At 41.4% G+C, this 16,266-nt stretch overlaps 1 long non-coding RNA gene across 1 annotated transcript; it reads left to right on the top strand.

Annotated features, from left to right (window-relative positions):
• The first annotated feature begins 3,385 nt into the window (after window positions 1-3,385).
• On the top strand, window positions 3,386-12,284 carry LOC125024036. Its single transcript, XR_007114695.1, has 3 exons — window positions 3,386-3,423; window positions 10,331-10,597; window positions 11,831-12,284. It is a non-coding gene; the product is annotated as an uncharacterized LOC125024036 (long non-coding RNA).
• The last annotated feature ends 3,982 nt before the right edge of the window (window positions 12,285-16,266 follow it).

Here is a 16,266-nt window from a genome sequence, read left to right on the forward strand (position 1 = left end):
TCACAGACCTCACTGTGTGACCTTTCGTTTAACGTGTGGTGAACAATGGTGCTGAGCTAAGTTGCTGGTTTAAGGCTGAAACTTTCCCAAGTCGAAGTGTCGACTTCCTGCTGCGTGACCAGAGATTGTTGAACCAACTCAGCCTCTGAATCAGCGCTTAAGTCCAAAAGTTAACACTGAACTCTAGAGTACTGTATATCTCCAAGCCTTCATGAGAACAATTCTGAGTCCCATAACTTGGTTCTGTGTGAAATTTGTGGCCATGAATAAAATTTTGAACTGTCACCCTATTGTGTGCTGTTTTTCTGTGAAATTATAAGCATTCATAGCCGTGTGTCTTACGTCAGCAGCAAATTATGCAGCGTGGCGAAGTGCCCTCACTCTCATTGTCCCTGTCATTAACTCCCCCTGTGCTCTCTTATGACCTTTCATAAATACAATCGTTCTTGTCTGACAGTTGCCGAAACGAAATTAAGAAATTGAGCGCAGCGGCGATGAAAGAGGTCAGGAACGGAGCAGCCTGGATATGACGCTTCATTTTTCTGAATAAATGTACATGTATGCTTTTATTGTGTACGAGCACTGAGTGAATAATGTGCGACACTAAATCTGAGCCTTAGAGAATTTTCACTGCGTATCACTGAACACAACTGTTGCTACATTAAGTTGCTGCTTATTGTATCACATTACATTGCCATATGATACTGCGCCTATAGTATTTAGTCACATTAAGGCTGGTTTGTCCAAAAAGAAAAGAAAAAATCTATTTTTTCTCCCATTTTTAATTAATGCATGTTTATCATTATAAAAATGGTATTTAATTCATACCAGAGATTTAGTCAATGTTTTGATACCAGAATGTGGAAAAAAAAAATGTTTCATTTGTTGAGCTTAATTAGCGTTTTAGAAGAGAACAAAAGACCTAAGCCACACACTGAAGAGGAAATTGCTGAAGAATGTAATTTCTGAATTTAAGGTCACGCGGTACAGTTCTAGTTTTGTACTGTATTTTTCAACCTTGTGAGGAAGTCATTGGAATTGACAATCGCATCCTTTAGAGGAGGAATCCATTACCGATATTCATTCATGAGAAAACTTCACGGCTGTTTTTCCTTTTCTTTAGCTTTTCATCCTTTACGTTATATCTTCATTATTCAAAGACAGTAAAGTTTGATATGGCATTAAAAAAAAAATGCTTTTGAACAAGAAGTTTGGTAAGTTTCTTATATTTCCTTGACTTTTACTCAGAAGAAAAGTTAACATCACACGTCTCCCTGTGACCCTTTTTCCTCTTGTAAATGACGATCTTCTTCACTTGTGTGTAAACGCTGCACCCACTACTTTATTTTTATATGTTTTTTTGTTTTTTTTTTCGAAATGCAACAGGAAACCACCCTAAAATTTGAATTGAAGGGTTTGAGTACAGGAATTAAACGGTTTGGAAAACTGTATTTACACTGCATGACTTCCTATGTTGTTCCTTTGTATAATAAAACAGCGTGGGTTGGAGGGGGGGGGGGCAGTCTGTGTTGGCAAGAAATTCACCACCATTCAACCACCGGCCACAAAGCACAAACAGCCCTTTTTCCCCTCTGCAGCAGGAGCAACACTCATTAAGGCATCTTATGACTTTCCTGCCCAAACTGGGAATTATTTTCTGTTTGTCAGTGACGATTACTCTAATTTGCCCACAAGCCTCTTTGCTGTTTTTGTGAAAAGGGTTTCCCTATTCACCGCTATCCATGTGAGGAAACTGCTATTTTGTGATGTATAAAGACATGTGTTATTGCCCTGTCTGTGCCTTACACACAAACACAATTCATCAACAGGTGCGGGAGGAAATATATTTTTTCTCCCTCTCTCTCTGCAGGAGGATGTTACGTTTGGAGTGTGTAGGGTAAGTGTGAGAGAACAAAAGTCGCTGGCCAGGGGCATTCAGCCCGCAGGAGGATTTCCTTGCTCAGCAGAGGAAAGAAGGAAGGGAAGCCTTGATACAGCTGGCTGTGTAGAAGCATTTACACAGCGGAATTAACTTGCTCTTGGTCAGCAAAGCTCAAAGTCAGACATTAGAGCAAACCCAATTAACCTAAAGTTAATTATAGTTATGCGGCTTTTTCAAAACAAACCTACCGATGGAGAATAACCAACATTTTCCCAGGTGTAAGCCGCCCCTTAAAGAACACAAGACGTGTCTTTTAAGATGATCCACAGCAACAAAAGCAGAAAATGCTGCGGCACATGCACCGACTACCGATGTACCATTTACGTGGAATCTTAAAATGCCCTTTGAGGAAAGATCAAAGTTGCCGCTTTGGCTTGCTGGGGTGACTTAAATTAGGGTGGCAAAATAATAGAAGAGAAGCAGGCGTATTTGCGGTGTGCTGATTTGTAATGGTTTTTCTTTATCTCTTGACACCTTTCATTTGAGAGTTGGGATGCTTGGCCTTGCCATCAGCAATATTTTATATATATATTTTTCCCCAACACCAACGCTTTAATCCCCTCGAAGGATGTTTTATGTAAAACATGCTTTTTGTGCCCAAGGAAGATATTTAATCAAGATTAACCTTGGTATTTTAGTAGCCAATGGTCTAGCTTTGTGAGGTCTCATAATGGAAGACAATTATGGCACTACTTTCAGTGCTGAGGATCTGCTCTTGTGAAGGGAAAAAAAAAAAAAAAAAAACATTTATTTATAGTCAGAATTTTTTTGGTGAATTTTTAAAAGGACATGTAAAGGGAGTGTATCACAAATGCTGGTATAATTTGACTTTTCTGACTAAATAAAAGTTCAACAACCCCTCCTTTGTATTACAGGAAAAGGTTATTGGTCAAATATGTTTAACAGACAGCCTAAAGGCAGGTATTTTTTTCAGAGCTGCGTGGATTCTTAAAGAAACTCGGTGATTAATAGGCAACTTGATATTTAATTTTTCGTTATTACTGTAAATGTACCTTTAAACGTTTTTTTTTTTTTTTTTTTTTTGCTTCAGATTTTGCACACAGGAAAAAAAATACAAGGGACCCTCATTTTATCCAACAAAATGATCAGTTTTTGTCCAGAATACTTAACCTTTCTTCTTCTTTTTAATACTTTAAACAGTCACTGGTCTGCTGGAAATGTGGCAGCAGGGGAGCACTGCTCTTGTGAATGTCTATTCATGGCTCTCGGAGCATGGCAGGCTCGAGTGTCCTCACATTGTCTGCTAAGAAAGTGCAGAGAAAATAGTTTTCCTGGGTGGTCCGACTCATTAATACACTCTGCACTTCTTGATTTACGGCTCACAGTTCAACTGCTGCTAATTAACATGAAAACACGCTACAACATGGACAAATGAAAAAAAGGAAAATACAGGAGGAGGAGGAGGAGGAGGAGGATCCTGTTGTTGACTGAGTCGGGATGAACCTGCCCTCCACGTCAAGGTAGGGCATCAGAAACTGTTGAAAACTTTCCCGAGTAGGCCTCGAAAATTATATTATCCAGCTACCGGCTTAGCATGTAGCACGTAGCTCCTGGAGCTGTGTGCTAATGTAATGCTAATGCCTTTAGCTGCTGTTTGCACGTTTAGGTTATAAGAAAATAACTTTCTGAAGTGCGTTATTCTTTGTTAAAGGTATATATTTCCTCTGTTTTCGTGACTTTATTTATTTAAGTATGTATTTATTTATGTTTATCTGTTATTTATTTATTTGAAAACGGAATAAGAGAAAAAGCCCAAAACATATACTACGTTTTCTTTCAGGAAAATGGGGGAAAATCCTCCCGCTTGACTTCATTTATTTTTATTTATTTATTTTGATACTCATTGTCACTTCTTTTTATTTTACCTTAAAATATCCACACAGGAGGGTTTTATTCCGGATGTAAGGTTAACCCGCTTGTTTAAAAAAAAAAAAAAAAAAAAATGCCGAAAAAGGTAAATAAAACTGATAAATAGCGTTGAGGAAGATGATATGAATGAATATGTAAAGATGGCTTATTGTAAGTAGTTGATTGCCTCATTTAATTTCAATTAATTATTTTATAACACACCACTTATCTCTTATGTCCTCCCTGCTTCATATGCTGTATATCCAGGCTATTATCAAACCTTTTGTATAAATGATTTCACCAAAAAACACACACAAAAAATGTCATTTGAGTTTTCTTTTTTTTTTTTTAATAACTCTGCACAAGCACCTTCATGAATAATTCAAAATGAAAGCAAACTAATATAAAGACATACAAATAATAATATTGCCGTTCTGTGTGACCCATAAGCCAATGCTGCAGTTGTATGAACTCAAAATTCATTATCGATTGGGGCAGGTAATCTATCATTATTGCCACTGAGTGTGAACATTGATCTCCCTGAGCACTGAGTGTTGTGTATCCCAGTCTCTTTAACGTCTTTATTTCCTTTTTCTTTGCTTTCATGCCTGGAAGAGCAGCAGCACCCTGTTGAGGTCATGCACTGTTGCACGGTAACCTGTGACCTTGTCTAAAGCAATCGCCGTGGTCACGCACGCACACATACACACCGCCATGGTTCTCCTCTCATCTTAAGACATAATCTCTTTAATTGGTGTCAGAGTTGGGGTCCTTATGGTGAAAGTCCCACGCAGACGGACAGGCTCACTTGTTGACACTTGGGAGAAACAAACAAAGCAAGCCCAAGCAGGGCCTCGTCAATGTGCTGCTGAAACTTGTTAATCTTTAGTGGGAGGGGTGTTACCGCAGACCCTCTAGCCACTCCAGTCTGACAGGAGATCCTGCGACTTAAGTCAGCCCCATCTGACCCCTCGGACTATTCAGTCTTTGCACCTGCTCAGTCCCAACGTCGCATGGCAAGTTAGGGATGACACAGGATTTTTACCTTTAATCGCAAAGTGCTTCACAGCTTAAAGGAAAAAAGTATTTATTTTTTTCAATCGTCTCATTCATTTGGTCCTGATTAGGATTGTGGGGGGGTGCATTATATGATCCACCAATTCATGATTTAAGTTTGCTTTTATATGTATATGTTTATATGTTGTTAAACGTCAAATCTGGTAAGAAATCCCACGTCAAATTTCCCATATTGCCTCAGATGGCTTATTTTTTCTTATTTAATGCCCCTCAAGGTTATTCACCTGCAATGATATAAAGCACAGAAAAAGCCAACACTAGAGAATAAGGAACTAGATCGTGTTTGCCACTTTTGTTAGAGAAATTACAAAGATTAAAATGATCACACTTGTGTTGTGCTTTAATTTCCATTTAGACTCCAGATCGATTTCTCCACTAATTCTTTCAGCTTGAGTGATCAGACATTTGTTTTTATACTGGGGAAGTGAACCGCTCACTGAGCGGGATTGTTTTAGGTAAGATTAGATTTACTGGGTTTTTTGCATGAATAATATGAAGCACTTTCATTTATGAGGGAGTTAATTCACTGCTGGTAGAACTTTCTGCTAATTTGTGTAAATGTTTATAATACCTTATGATAAAATTTTCACTCTTATACAACTAGACTCGACTAGTATCTTTGTGCTTATTATTCTTGCAGTCTAATATTAAATAAACAGCGATAGGAGAATTTAACCATGACCTCAAGCCTTTAGTTCAGATATTCAGTCAGTAGAGCAGTGAAAGGCGTGTTGGAGGATGTTCTCATCACCCACACGATTCTATAAATTCTATTAATACTGCGAGATTTAATAACGTGAGCTGGGATCATGAATGACAGATGTTGCACCTGCTGAATGAAAGAGGTGCCGTTGGTTTGTTGCGGGGGGCCGCAGTTCGCTGTCGGAGTCACATGAGCTAACCTTTCACCCGGGCCTCCTGGACAGGAACCCGCAGCACACGCCTGAATATCAGAGAGCGAAGGTCAGGCCTGTTACTTCTTACCTGTGACCTCTAGGAAGACTCGCGCTTTGTCAAGGGGTTTTCTGGGGATGACTGCGAAAACGGGACCCCAACTTAAACCAATTAAATCACTGAATAGACACCCATAAGTAGGCTGAATGGCAACCTTGAGGGATTCAAAGACGCATCAGCTTTTGACATGAATCGTATGTCTAAAAAATGGTCACAGAAAGGTACTAGTAGTACTATTTTTTATTGGGTGTAAAAATATGATCCGGTGTAGCCTTCTCACAGGACAGTTAAACCAAAGGGTGTTTCAAATTACCTCTATTCCAGGCCTAGACATTCACCTGAATGCTCCTCACCTTTGCCACCGAAGAGCAGCGAGCAGAAAAAGGGGAAGGCACGATGAATGTGGAAAACGCGCATTAATAAAACAGGAAATTGGGGGCTAAAAAGTGCAAATAATCACTGGATGTGAATGTGTTCATTGAAGCACTCTTTTGGGTGCTAGCCCAATGCTCCCACTAATGGTCTGTTTCACTGAAGTAGGACCAGGAATGCTAACCTTCTCAATGCTTCACAACTCAGGGCAGGCATGGCCGCGCTCCCATTCGTGGACGTGCGTGTGTCTGCGTGTGTGTGTGTGTGTGTACACCTCGCCGTCGTTATCCTTTCTCTGGAAAAAAGAAGAAAGAAAAAGAACTCATTCTAGCGTACTCTCCCATCCTGTAATGAACAGAGCCTACATATTTATGTTTTTACCTGAGAACACTTGAAACACAAGAGGGGTTAAAGTAAAGAGTGGGGAGGTCTTTGGACCATTTTCAATATTTCCCCCCTCTGTGCCCCATAGGGCAAGTGAGGGGTTGGTTCTTTACAATAATCAGGTGACCAGAGGAAAATAGTGTGGCCTTAACAAGCACAAATTAAAAAAGAACATCATTTTCATTATGCAGTCAAACACAATTACAAGCTAATGTTTTCTCTGTGGAGCTGCCCCTGCTTTCAGGGTCTTTGTCCCTCACTCCTTAGTGTGTGCAGAGAAAGGCCCCGGTGGTCAATGGGCAGCTGAGTGGCGTGTTCAGCGGAGGCCCACATCCTTAGCCCCTAGCGCAGAATACGTTTTGTTAGAGGAGCAGCCATACATTCTGAGCAGATTTGTTGAATTAGAGAGCGCAGCGGGAGACGGGGAAGCGGGGGGTAAGTGATGGGGAGGACTTGTTGCTAGGTGACTGACATACAACTGCAGCATGCCAGTTTTCAGAGCCTGGCACTCCTTGTCTGTTTTCCTTTTTGTTTTGTTTTCTTCCTTATCACCCCCCCCCCCACCCCCACCCCCCCTCGCCTCCCCCTGCCTCCTGCCTCCCTCCCTGCTCCACCCTCCCATCAATTCACTTGTCTAGCCCTCCTCATTGCAAGTTGAGGTTGAAGTGTAGATAATAAAATGAAGAGAAAATAGACAAAACAGGATGAATCACGGAGGATTCTGCACTACACCTCTAGCACCTAATAAGCAGCCAGTCATCAGCTTTTCAACTGCGTCGATACTTAAAAACCTTACCGCTGCTAAGTGTGGAAGCAAAGGAAAAAATGCTTTTACGACAAAAGTAAAGGTGAATCTCCTCTTTCTAACGTGGCAGTTAGTATAGAATCTGACATAAAGCATTAACCTCATGGAGACACTTTGCGCTATCAGCAGAAAAAGAAAGGAGAAAAAAAAAAAGTGTCTTTTCCTGTGGCTTGTAAGTGACACACAAGGACAGGCAGGGTTTCTCCGAGCCCCCACCTCCCCGAAGGCATCGCTGCTTGGGAGCTTTGCCATTTGAAACATTGATATTTCCAAACATAATCCGAGACACGAGCTGCGGTCACTTAGGCGGGCTGTGTTTATTTTTGAAATGATCAATTTTTATGATCTCATTCAGTAATTAAAGCCCCCCACACACACCCCCTCCCTTTTTTTATTTTGAGAAACTCATTGAATTTTCCTGAGCAAACACTTCCTGGACTCCGATGAGTGTCTTGCCTTTCTCCTGACTGCCTGACTTAGCAGCCTGACCACTTACCTTGTCAACCCCCGTCACCACACATCAAGCGCCTCGGCCCCGTGCAGCCACGCCGAGCCTCTCAGGCCGTCTGCAGCCTCCGATTGTAAAAAATGATGGAAACGGGGACGAGTTTAAAGTCCCAAGTCCCGTTTGCGGTAGCTCCGTGTATAGACAGCAGGCAGCTTTACTCGTAACAGAACACACGTGTCAGTGTTGAATCGCGGACACACGGGCATTGGGCACAAATCGCATATATTTTTATTGTCATTTACAGGCATATGTTTGCAGCACTTCTGTGTTCAAGGGTATGAATGTATAAAAAGAAGTGAGTGTGGCTGCTGGTGCTGCCGACCGTGGAGAGGCTTTACCCGCACGCTTCCTCTCTCTGTTTGTCTGCAAATGTATTACACTTTTTTTTTTTTTTCTCCAAGTCATCTTTGAATATATTCATTCCCAGCCAGCGTAGGGTTTAGAGATTCAGGGTCATCTGGATTTTTGATTTCCCCCTCGGTGTCGCGTTTATTTGAAGCTCTGTCTGAAGGTCAAAACCAAATACATCCAAACGAAGAAGCCATTGTTGATCTGTTCCTCCACCTTGTGCCTCCCCATTCCTTTTCACTAAGAAAGCATCTTTCTTTCTTTGTGCTGCCGGAGGCTTATGAGACTATCAGAGCACACCTGTGCCCTGAGGAAAATTCCCTTGCTCTCTCTAAAGCTGTATTATTCAGCACAAGGCCATGACAGTCAGTGTTTCTAAAAGCATTTGGAACATTGTAAACGGTGATGCTAAAAACTGACAGGAACCCACCAAGGTAAAGAAAAGAAAAGGAAGATATTGTATACAATGTCAAACCTTTATATGTGAGAGGTTGCAAAATTGTCAGGAACAAAATAGAGACATATTGCATAGTAAAATAATCCTTGATGTAGCCTTCGTGTGCTAAAGAAACTTATAGATTTTTATATAATGAGAGGGGCTGTTTCTAACGTTACGGTCCATATACAGTACACTTCCATTTTTTGTGACTTTAGTGACTTTCTGACGACTATATTGATGTTGTTGGACACATTTCATTAATCTACAGATCAGAAATTACAATATTAAGTGATTAAAGTCACAACTATTTGCTGATGTAAATTTGAATCAGCATTAGCAATATTGTGGTAATTATTAGTTAATAATTAATTAATTATTTAATTAGACCAACATAAAAATGCAGCAGAATTCAGTTCAGTTCATAAAATATTAAATCATTTAAGCTTCATAGTGATTTTAAAAATAAATGAGTAAATGCATAAATGGACATGAAACTATCATTTTATATATTTTGTTCAGTTAAATGTAATTAACACGTAAATAAATTGTAGATTTTTATTGTAGACCTCTTTTGTTTGTTACGAGTTTTAACCAGTGTGTGTGTGTGTGTGTGTGTGTTAATTGTTGCTCATTTAATTGTAAGCCGTGCCTCCTTACAGTGGCTTTGCCCTGTTTATGCCTTTCCACCTGTCAGTGGACATGTGCGAGAGTGTATCAGGCAAAGAGAGAGCAACTGTTATTGATCAGCTCAGCCCAAATCTTATTTGGACTTGTGTTCTGGCTGATTGGATTAGTGGGCACGTCTCCTTGGCCGGGCTCCATACAACTTTCAAGATAAGATGGCGTTCACGCTGTCTCGAGTTGTACTGGCTCAGCCTCCGTGCTGCTGCTGCTGATTTGTTGCAGTGTGCCAAGCAGTTTAGTGGAACGATCTCCAAACTGAATCTGGACGGCAAACAGACTTGTATTATATTTTTTTTACAGATCAAGGACTTATTTTTATATTTATATTTATCCAGCCTTTGTATTTTCTGTAGAAAAAAAAAAGGACAAATAGGATGTTTTATGTTTGCTTGAACTGACTGAAAATATAATGTAAATGGCACCAAATTCTGCAGGGCTTGTTTGAATGAACGCTGCCATATCAGCATGAACTGGCCACACGTGGGCTCACACACACACACACGGCCTTTTATTGATCATATCCACTTTTACTTTGTGATATTATTAGTTTTCCTCGTTAGAAAAATCTGCTGCTGACTTTGTGTCTCATATCTTGCTCATTTACATTGACCCGAATCCCCAGTATGTCTGTTAAGTAGAGTGATTTAATCTTCCCTGGCAGGAGCACCCAGAGCACCCCTCTGCTTACCCTCCCAACATGCATTTTTAATCAGTATATTAAGATGTCACATAACAGTCTGAGCTCATCAGCGATGCCGCCGGCCATAGCAAAGATGGATTCAGCTGTTTAGAGTAGTATTAGAGAGACAGGCTGCTAGCTATTAGAGATTAATCACTGAATGAAGATGATGTGTAAAATGCATGTTTACTGGATGAGAACCTCACCCGGAGTGACTATTGAGATGCTAATAAAATGCCCTCTTTGTGTCTTTTTTTTTTTTTTTTTAGGGTATCGCAGGATGTTATAGTTACTGCGCGGCATAGAAAAGCAACGACCAGTGAGGAAATCATTTGACTCATCTTCTCAAGGTCCCCGAAGTCTCCACAGGGCCTTGTCCTTGTAGCACAAGACTGCTGATGCCACGCGGTGCACTGAGAGGCCTGCGCATGGATAAATATTTGAGTATGTGTGAGTGGCGAAAGCGAGATGACTCTCAGCCTGTCAGTTGTGTTTGGAGTCCTGGCATCAAGCAGGGACCTGCTCAGTGACACCGGGTAACTCAAGCAATGACATGGACACATACACATATACTTTATTTCTGAGTACAGCCACCCTCCCTCACCCTCCTCTGTGTATCTCACACACACACATGCACACAGCCCTGTCAGCTAACTCCTGTCAGAGGCATCACCCTCTAGGTAGAGTGGTGAGCTTGGTGCACACAGTGATCAGGCAGCTCACCAGCTCTGCCTTCTCCTGCCTCTACCTAGACAATTCCCTTCATCCTAATGAGGTCTGTCAGAATGGCATTTGACATAAGCCATCAATAAAGCACAGCTGACAGATACTAAAACTCTGGAAATCTGGGATACCCCTTGCCCTCGCGCTGAAGACAACTCTTTTGCAGTTAGAAGGCAGATTATTTTGATCTCCACTCGACCTAATAGATATCAATGACGTGACCTCAATTAGCTTTGCCAGAAATACAAAGTCCCACAAACCTACAAAGCTGCCCCCCCCCAACAAATTAATTTCCCATCAATTTTGCAGAATAGAGTATATTTTTAAGGATCATGTTGATTATTGTTATTTTATTTTCAAAATATATTAAACAGACAAAAATGTATATGCCCCTTGATTGGAAAATAACAACCGTAGCCAATGAAAACGTCTCAGTTTTCAATAGACCCTGAGTGTAATTGTGCTGCATTGTACACAGACGCTCTTCTCTGGAGTGAGCCACGCTGCAGCTCGCAGATTGCTGCTCATCTGCGGTCGGGCACCGATAAACACTAGCTCGAGGAAGCAATCCTGTTTTAAGGAAGCTCATCAGCTTAAAGAAGTACCAGTCATAAATCATTATCATATAGGATGGCACCAAATGGGATGAGTGTACCATTTACAATAAAGTAATTGTTACTTCACTGTGAAGCCACTGTGGTGCGAATCGTTCCCGTGAGCTAATGCGCACAATTTAGTATTTATTTATTTTTTTTTCTTATGCTATATTTCTTGAATGGACATATAAATATATAAAATAGATTAATCCAGCAAGCTATGTAAATACAATGAAGAAGTGTTTGCAGCTTTTCATGCGAGCTTCTTTTCTGCTCACATACAACACATTAAATCGCACACATCCTAAAGAGATATGTGTAAAGGTCATTGCTGAAAAAGCTGTGATAGTGCAGACAAAAGAGCAAAATATGCTGCTAGAAGAGACATCTATTGACAGTCGTGTGTGTGTGTGTGTGTGTGTGTGTGTGTGTGTGTGTTTTGGCTTGAAGGAGCCAAGGCTCATAGACAATGTGAAGTGGAGGTGAGGCCCAGGCGGCATAGCTGCGGCGTTCTGACCTGTGCCCTGACTCACACATCATGTAGCTCCCCGGCGCCAGAGGACCTCCTGACCGTGATGAGTTTTGACTCCTGTCACCTTTGGGTGTCGTCAAGATCCTATGACATGGACAGTATTTTTTTCTTTCTTTCTTTTTGAGCGAGGTTGACCACCATCCCCGCAAGTGAAGAAAGGAGAGAGGAGACTTTGCAAACAGAATTAAAACGACTGAAAACAAAACAGAGCTTTTGCTAAACGTTTGCGCTGCTCATGCTTCCTCTAATGTCGTCTTCTCAGTCACTGTCAGAAAACCCTTTCATACACCGGTACAACAATAACTTGGAATGGACAAAATTTTCATCATTGACATGTCATAAAAACAGAGTGGCCATTATTTTCTTTTGGAAGCCCGATGCATTGTACAGTGAATAAAAAGAGGGGGAGACAGAGATGGTGTGTGGGAGGCTGCAGGGGAAGGTCTAAAGACCAAGCATTCAATCAACCCACCTGTTTTGACAGTTTGTCCGTAGCTGTGTCAATACAACACATTCATTGAAAAGGTCTTATTTGTAAGATATTTCCTCAGGTTTAACAACCGCACCCTCATGTCGCACCTTAGAAAACACAGCACTTTGTAAAAGCTTGCTTTCGCTCAGCCGTACACGTGACTGTTGCAGTTCACTGTGACTGAAAACAAGGGAGCGATTGAAAAGGAACGCACACCACTGGACGCCAATTTCATGTGTGTTTTGTATGTAGTAAGTCACTTGCTGCTGTGTTCAATTTCATTTTCGAGCACGTCGTATATGGCCGTGCGTAAACAATTGATTTACCGTTCATAATTACCTCATACACACAATCACTTTGTTGTGCAAGTGCTATAGGTGATTGCACGCTATGGGTTTGTTCATTTGCAATTTCTGCTCTCTATCGCTCCGCCGCTTACACAAACACTCACAAACACAGGTTATATAAAGCAACGCGGCATGCACCATGCACTCTCCCTAGTTTCATTTAGCCCTTTATCTGGCTAGAAATTGACTGCATTCAAGAGTGGAATGGATGTAATAATTGCATGCACTCTATAACATGCTCCGCAAATGTGTTTCTGAAAAAAAAGGGTAGGTTTCAAGGTATTCCTAATGGCTTTCTGCCAAGGATTTGAGGTTCGCTCTCACTGTATTGTTTGTTTGCGGGAGCCAAATGTAGTACCCCTCACTTTGCGACCTGCAGCCAAGATGAACGTACTCGGATTCTCGAAAACCTTCCATATAGGTTCTCACTTTTATGCTGCGCGACAATAGCGGGATTCAATGAAGTTACATTTACATTCCACAGATGGTTGGTAAAACCCTTTGTAACATGTAGGAGCACTGCAGAGGTTTACACAAAGGAAAATCTCTTTGACCGAGGCGTGATGCTTTTGTGTGACCTCACTGTGTGCATGATTCACGGGTCTGTTGGTAAAGTGACTCTTTTCATGCTAGCATTGAGAACGTCTGCACTCCAGTTGGAATATTCATCGCTGCTGCGATGTCTCGGTTCCGACATAAACGTTACGGAATTATATATTCTACGTGTGAACTGGCTTGGTGTTTATGAGGTCAAATATCATGTGGACTGTTTTTAATAACCATCATAACAGTGGCATGCCTGAGCTGTGTTGTAGATGCCCTGTGAAACAAAAGCTTGGGGGAATAGTATGTGTGTCAGGACAGCGTTTTTGCACCCCCACGGTGACTGCTGCAGCATTCTGGCGCTCCTCTATCCGTGTCAGCAGAGCTGTGTGACTGAAAGGCACTGGATTACGTACACTGGGGGCCAATGGGTCAGTGGATAAGAAGTCTTCTCTGTTACCGCAAATCCACAGATTAAACGCAGCGTCGAGAGCTAGTGCTGCCCCGGGGGCAAATGGGTCTGAAAACACAACTCTGAGAGAGCTTGGGCTTAACCCTTCTGTCACCACCGGGCCACGAGACAGCATATGAGTGAAGCGACTTCCCTTTAAGTCGTGCTGCATGGGGCAGGCCTTTTAAATACATCCGGGTCATCCAGGGGCTATTGGTAGTGTTGCTGACATGATATCTTAATTGGAAAGTTAATCCTGCGCTGGAACAGCTGACTCTGAGTTAAAACAGTCTGTTGTGCAGAGAGAATTCAGCAGAACGCTGAAGTCGAGCGAGCGGCGAACACTCGCGCAGTAATGTTTACATCTTTGGCAAGCAGTAGTGCCTGCCCGCCCCGGGCAATTAACACTATACATTAGCATCATGACTCTGTTTTACTTCACTGCCAGCCTTCTCGTCATGCTGTTTAAGTGCTTTAAAAAGGTGTCTGCTCACACAGAGAAGAGGAAATTTACAGTATCAAAGCCTGTCAACAATTAGGTGATATTATAGGTTTCAGAGTCGGATTGGCACGTACCCTAGATTTTAAGTATGCTCTTTGGTGTGCCTGTTTGCATGTTTGCATACTTCTCAGTGGGCTCTGTGGATGAGAAGAGCAGCACCGATGTGGAGAGAGAAAGGTACTGTAGCTGTGTACGGGATAGTGGCAGGATGTCTGTTGGTGACAGGCTCTTGTAGCGTCTCGTCTGCTCCAGTGATCCTAGGGAATCTGGGTCATTTCCAGCCTGTTCACATGTAGTTATTCCCCACTCCTTCCCTCCCACTGCCCGGGGCAAGCTACGACCCAGCTACATGCTAATGATGACACTAAGTAAATTTTCCTCTTCTCTTTATGGTAAACTGGGAGGAAACTGGTCTGCAGCCGGACGCACCGCCTCTGTGCTGCATCAGTCCTTCTTTGAACTCGTAGTCTTGTTTATATTTGTCACTGAGATGCCGCAAACCTTGAAAAACGCACACACATCAAGCTCTTTTTATTTTCCAATGATATTTTCAGATCATTTAACGCAGGGATTCACTATGTTTTTGTGCTACTGACGCTATCTGCCACTATTTTACCAAGGCTTCAATATTCTTCACTGTGTTAGAATTACTGTTGCAGGGTAGATTTGTTGAAATGATAGACGATAATATTATTTAACTTTAACATGAAGGTAGTAAATAACCTTGGTATGAGCGGCTGACACTAAAGTCAAATAAAGATTTCCATGTTAATGAATTCTTTAAAGTCTTCTTGTAGCTGCTATTATACCTTTACTTCATTTAAATTAAAAACCATTACTCTCCTTTCTGATATCCACAGACAGATGACAAGATTCCTAAATGCAAATCAGTGCAGTGACCCCACAAACCATCAACAACAACAAAATGGAAAGTCTTTGTTGCAACTATGTCCAAAAAGTGAAGAAATTAAATTTCCAGTAAGTTTTCTGATCACAGTTTGAGCTGTGATTTATTTTACGTTGTTTTATTCCACGTGATTCAGAAACCTGTTCACTGGATGTTTATTCCAAGGAATTTCAATAAGAGGGTGCTTAACTACTACTAATGTGTACTAATTTGTATGTAGCTACAACCAAGTATGTCAGCACCAGAATAAACGAGGAAATCACCTGTTTTGAGATAATACAGGGTGAAATGATAAAGTGCTAAGATCTGGCGTGTCTCACTGCGCGGGTGGGATTCATGACACAAGTGGGCAAAAGACAGAAAAAAAAATGTGTTTGAATGAGGTCCACTGTGTTGCTGTGCTGAATATGCGGAGATATTGGTGTCAGGAGGCCTATCTCCTGACACAGTGACATAGGCCTGGACTCACTGAGACACAGTAGATCTTACGCTACTTTGTTTAAGATTGCGTTGCAATTATTTTTCGCATATACAATGGAAAACGGTGCGGGAATTAAATAGACTGCACACACAAATCATGGGTTAAGGCTAAAGAACATGTACCGTGTCTAAGATCGTGTAAAATGATGCGCAGAAAGATTAATATGGCGCAGAAATACTAAAGCACAAATTCAATGAGAGAGAAAAAAAATACAAAACGTGCGCACTCCTTTTTCCTTTCTGTTCTAAATGCCATAAGTCAGACGTGTTGCTTACACAGCATGGTGTACGATTGTTACTTCCAGCCCACAGTTTAGGAGATCCAAGGCTGACTTATATTTAATTGATGCGCGCTTCCCCAGGAAAAAAAAAGAAAGAGAGAAAGAACGAAAAAAGAAAGAAAGAAAGAGATCATTGGAGTCCTCGTAAATTTAGGGTCGGGACGGGGATCCTGCAAGACTGCAAGAATGAAATATTTACGGCAGCTAAATTTTTCAGACCAGCACCTTGTCAGTCGCCCTCACAATTTACTTCCACTGCTTCATCTGATAGAGGTCTTATCCTTTATTTACTTAACTCGTCTGGTGTTATAATATCTGTGTGACTGGTGACCCTGATAGAGAGAAGTCAAATCGTCCTAATCTGTACGTTG

The sequence above is a fragment of the Mugil cephalus genome, chromosome 17 (assembly GCF_022458985.1).
Source record: "Mugil cephalus isolate CIBA_MC_2020 chromosome 17, CIBA_Mcephalus_1.1, whole genome shotgun sequence".
Classification (NCBI taxonomy): domain Eukaryota; kingdom Metazoa; phylum Chordata; class Actinopteri; order Mugiliformes; family Mugilidae; genus Mugil; species Mugil cephalus.